Here is a 5,996-nt window from a genome sequence, read left to right on the forward strand (position 1 = left end):
ACAGGTGCATGCTAGCGATGTTGATGATGACAGCTGTCACGACAAATTTCTTCCCTCTACAAAAACCTTCCCTCCCCCATTTACTTCCGTGGTCATGTTTCCTTTTACATCATTGACAGCGATCGATAGCATTTCGGCGTTGACTGCCCGTCGCTGGAAGGATACTTCGTCTTTGACAGCTGCTGGAATCTGAAGAAATCGATTATTGTTTTTTTTTTGTACAGGCGCGAAACAGGACAATCGCGTGCAGATTAAGGACCCCCGGCAACTTTGTGATTTTATTGGACGCAGCCCCGGAAGTAAATGGGGGAGGGAAGGTTTTGGTCAAAAAAAATATTACAAATGTGTCATTATTTAGTATTATTATTATTATTATTGTTCAAGGTTTAAATCTCTAGATCAACATTAGGTCTATCTGTCAATATAACGCTTTTAAAGATTTAAGTTGTATGTCATTTTTATCAAGGAAAACCGTGTTTTTTTATGGAAAAAAACACAAAATATGCAATATTTTCCCCCAATAAAATTTTAAAGTGGAATATTTGAGATCATATAATAATTGGAGTCTTAAAAAGGTCAATAACTCATAACAACATTGATTTTAATTCATTATTTTTTTGAGCAATGACACTTAAAAAAAAAAAAAAAAAAAAGTCCCACTAAAATTATAGGGGATCCAAAAGGATCCCCTATAATTAGTAAAGTTTAAAAAATAAATCCAACATTTTTTTGTAACTTTTACCACAACAGTCTCAAGATCAACTTCAGATCTATCAGTCAATTATAAGTTTTATTGTTGTTTATGTTTTTTGTTTGTTCGTCTTAGGCCCTTCTTTAAAAAAAACTTTGTTTTTTAAATGGCAACCAAAAAATATGCAACATTTCCCCCCCAAAATATCTGAAAGTGGAATATTTAATGTTAGAAAATGGAGCCTTAAATAGGTCTATAATTCATAATGACATTGATTTTGATTCATTATTTTTTTAAAGAAAGAAACAGCCTGCATGGCAGCTTTGTGTTATTAGAGTAAATAATGCAACATTTTCTTGTTACATTTCACCTGTTTGCTCTTTTATACCACTTTTTATGTTTTTTATTTATTTTTCATCGTATTTTTAGAATGTGCCGTGGGGCGGTTAAAAAATTACCTGCGGGCCGCACTTTGGACACCCCTGTTCTAGTTGCAACGAACATTGTGAATGATGGAAGAAAAAGGGCTTTGCTTCTGCACTTAGCTGGGGGAACGTGTGCAGGACATATATGGCACGCTTGCGGGCGAAGATGATGATTTTGAAACAACAAAAACGAAACTTGATGGATACTTCATCCCTAAGAAAAACACTCAATATCTTGTGTACAAGTTTCGGAAAGCCACACAACAACCGGGAGAAAATCTGGACACATATCACACGAGGTTACGCAACACAACCATTACCCAGAATCCCATGCAGCCCTAACTCTTCCGGTTTACATTATACACCCCGCTACCACCAAATCCCCCCACACATCAACCCCCCCCCCCCCCCCCCTCCGTGCGTTGGTTGAGCGGAAGAGTTAGGGCTGCATGGGATTCTGGGTATTGGTACCGTCAGTGTAAGATGTGTGGCTGCTGAGTTAGTACGCCTTGCTGTCACTTACGTAAACAAGCAGAAACTGCATTCTACGTGTGGTTGAGCAGGTACACTGTTAGGGCAGACTGTAGAGGGCACCAAAAGCAGTGTCATCACGCTCTGATATTCGGTAGTCTCCCGGGAAAAATGAGAGGGCTGGCAAGTAAGACGCTATCAAGTGCCATTCATTCAAAACTCGCGGGCTGCACTAACATCAAATTTCCACATTAAAGTGCGTGCCGGTGCGTGTGTCAGAGACCCCTGGGTAACATAGCACAAAGCATTTAAGCTCTGTATGCGGTGTTTTTCATTTAAAAAAAAATTTTGTGGCTCCCATTACTTTCTTTAATTTGTGAAACTTGCCAAAATGGCTGTTTGAGTGGTAAAGGTTGCCGACCCCTGGCCTAGAACAAGGTGCATCCACTGCTGTTAACGCACTTGAACACAAGTATAAACCACAAGTGAGTGATCAGAGGGGAAATAAAAATGATAACAAAGACACTGAATGCAGAAACTGTGTGGGGGGGGGGATATCCTCACAGAGGAGACTGTCCAGCAAAAGGCAAGGACTGCAATGCATGTAGAAAACCAAACCATTTTGCAAAGGTATGCCGCTCAAATCAAAGAAAATCAGCTCAAGACAGAAATATACGTCATGATCACAACAGATACACCACATTTGGACAACAGGAAAACACAAGACGTGTAAATCGAGTGACTGCATCAGACTGTGGTACACGCAGGGATTCATCAAGCGGTGATGATCGCTATGTATTTTCAGTAAATGGTGAAGCCTGCCCCAAACACCCCAGAACACACATACTGCTCAAGTTGAAGTGTTGATTGACTCTGGAGCAGCAGTTAACATTATTAGTGAAAACATATACAATATGCTCAAGCCACAGCCAGAAATGAGTGCTGCCAAAATACAGATTTTTTCATATGGGTCCAAACATGCTTTGCCTAGTATTGGTGTTTTTGAGTGCTGTGTGAAAGTAAAGGGCAGAAACATGCAAACAACTTTTTTTTTTATGACACAGCAAGTAAGCTTGAATTAATCCATATTGTAAATGCTTTGGACCCCACCATCAGGAGTGTGTCAGATCACCTAATTGACAGTTATCCAGAACTGTTCACTGGGATAGGCAAGTTCAAGGATTTCAGTGTGAAGCTACACATTAATCCAGATGTACAGCCAACATGTCAACCACACAGGAGGGTGCCATTCCACATCCGACAGAAGGTTTGAGTTTGAGTTTATTTCGAACATGCAAGCATACAACATGATACATCACAATTTCCAGTTTCTCTTTTCAACATGTTCGAAAAGGAGTAGGAAGAAGCAGAGCTTATTTAATCCTACCCCTTTTCTTTTACATAACAGTTTCTAAAACTTTTGTTCACTTCCTCTTCTCAATTTATTCACAATATACTCCTTAATTAATCACAATAAAAATAAATAAATAAATAGTAATTGGTGAAGTAAGTTACATTTCATATGATGAGATAAGTAAGATTATTTTGAGAGTGAAAGAATGGATGAATTAAATAAATTCAGCATTTTTCTTCTTTGTACTTTGTAAACACTTTAAGTTTGAAGAGTTTCTTGAAGTGGATCATATTAGTACATTGTTTGATTGCTTTGCTTAATCCATTCCACCTACTGATATACTGAAGGTCTTAAGTGTTGTACGTGCATACAAATGTTTTAAATTACATTTCTCTCTAAGGTTATATTTCTCCTCTTTTTTTGAGAAGAATTGTTGTATATTCTTGGGTAGCAGGTTATAGTTTGCTTTGTGTATAATTTTAGCTGTTTGCAAATTCACTATGTCGTGGAATTTCAGTATCTTTGATTCAATAAATAAAGGATTTGTATGTTCTCTATATCCAACATTATGTATTATTCTAACTGATCTGTTTTGTAACACCGTTAATGAATGAAGTGTACTTTTGTAATTATTTCCCCATATTTCTACACAGTAGCTCAGATATGGTAACACTACTGAGCAGTAAAGAATATGAAGTGATTTTTGGTCTAGAACATGTTTTGCTTTATTCATTATTGACGTGTTTCTTGCTACTTTATGTTGTATATTTTTTACGTGAGATTTCCAGTTCAATTTATCATCAATCATTATACCTAGAAATTTGGTTTCATTTACTCTTTCAATTTCTATTCCGTCTATTTGTATTTGTGTTTGACTTTCTCTTCTACTGTTACCAAATAGCCTTATTTTAGTTTTACTGAGATTCAACGATAGTCTGTTTTTGTCAAACCATCTTTTTAATTTGTTAATTTCTTTTGTTATTTGTATTATCTTCTGTGTGTTCTCTCCTGAACAAAACGCTGTTGTATCATCCGCAAATAATAATAACTTTAAATCTTTTGTAACTTTACAAATGTCATTTATATAGAGATTGAATAATTTTGGTCCTAGTATTGATCCCTGAGGTACACCACAGGATATATTTAGCGTTGTAGACGTGTGTTCGCCTAGCTTCACGTATTGTTTCCTGTTCGTTAGATAACTTCTTATCCAGTTTAAGACTAACCCTCTGATGCCATATCGTTCTAGTTTTTTGATTAAAATATTGTGATTAATTGTGTCAAATGCTTTAGTTAGATCCATAAAAACCGCTGCCGCACAATTTTGACTATCTATTGCATTGGTAATTTCTTCTGCAATTTCAATTAAAGCCATTGAAGTTGAAACATTAGCTCTGTATCCATATTGGTTCTCTTCGAGTATTCTATTTTTATTTATGAAACTCTCTAATCTGTTATTGAACAGTTTTTCAATGATTTTAGAAAAGATTAAAAGAAAGGTTTTGTACAAAGAGTATGAATATGGGGGCCTGAAACTTCTCAACCTTGAAGCCATGTGTCTGTCTTTAAAAGCATCAATTGTTCCAAAGATGTATTTAAACATTGAGTGGTACACAAATGTCCTGTTGGACAAAAAACATGTACTGTATCAAAAGAAATTGTATCCTTTTTTACAAGTGATCCCCTCCCAGAGAGTCTGCTGGGAAACATGGCGGGGTTCATAAAGGAAACAATCCACTCATAGTGGTGTTTTCAATTTTATGTGCCAGAAAAAAAGAGACGATATTTTGCAGCAGTTAATATGGATGAACTCTAATATTGTAATAGATGGAAAGCCTTTCTTTTGGAAAAATATGTTTGAAAGAGGAATCATTTTTGTCAATGATATTATCAATGAGAATGGTAAAATTATGAAGAATGATGAATTCAGAGCTATGTATGGTGATGCTTGCTCAAGCTTTTAATTTTATCAACTAACTGGAGTAATTGGGAAAAGATGGAAACAAATAATTAATTATGGAACTACTAAATTATTAGTTTGTAAACCTCTAATAAGAAATTCTAGTTGGCAAAAAGGAACTAAAATAAATAGAAAAATATATAATTTTTATTTAATAAAGAAATCTTTGAAGGCTGCCTCATACAACACAAATGGAAAATGGGAGGACTTTTTTGACTGCCCGTTGCCATGGGATGCCATATTCAAACTAATCTATAAAACCACTATCGATTTGCAAAATCGTTATTTTCAAATTAAAATTATTTATAACTTCTTACCCACAGGGAAAATGTTAAAATTATGGAATATGACAGAGTCAGATGATTGCCGATTTTGTTGTCAGGAGCCTGAATCCACCCTGCATTTGTTTTGGTATTGTCATATTGTGTCTTTGTTTTGGGTGGAAGTTGAAAAAATGTGTTTAAGGATTGGTTTGTTTATGAAGCTTAATGTGGTTTCTGTTATTTTAGGAGAGTTCATTGACAATCATGATTTAGTCAATTTAATTATAGTACTCGGTAAAATGTTTATTTTTTAAGGCCAAAAACAGATATTCACTTAGTATTACTTTCTTTAAAACATTTATTCAGTATTTTCTAACTTTAGAAAGTTACATGGTTGAAAACGATAATGATGCCAAAAAACATTTAAAAAAAAAGATGTGAAGTCCTCAAAGGCTTATTTTGAAAGTATAATTATGTTTATAGATTATATGATATCTGTTGTTGTGTTCCCTAATTTGAGTGAACTGGACATAATCTGGACTGTACATAAATGCTTATTTTGAAAATGTAATTTTGTTTATAAATTATATGCAATCTGTTGTGTTCCCTAATTTTTTTTCTGTGTACATGAATGAAGGTGTGTGTTGCTGAGTCCTACTTGGACATTATCTGGACTGGGCCTGGTTTAAAAAACCCTTTAAACAAATCTAATTTCATTGACAACCTGGTCTGTTGAAGATAAGGCCCTTTTTTTAAAAATAAAATAAAAAAAGATAAATAAATAAACATTTTCTTGGATAAAAAAGAAAGTAAAACAATATAAAAATAATTA

The sequence above is a fragment of the Entelurus aequoreus genome, linkage group LG09, assembly GCF_033978785.1.
Source record: "Entelurus aequoreus isolate RoL-2023_Sb linkage group LG09, RoL_Eaeq_v1.1, whole genome shotgun sequence".
Taxonomy (NCBI): domain Eukaryota; kingdom Metazoa; phylum Chordata; class Actinopteri; order Syngnathiformes; family Syngnathidae; genus Entelurus; species Entelurus aequoreus.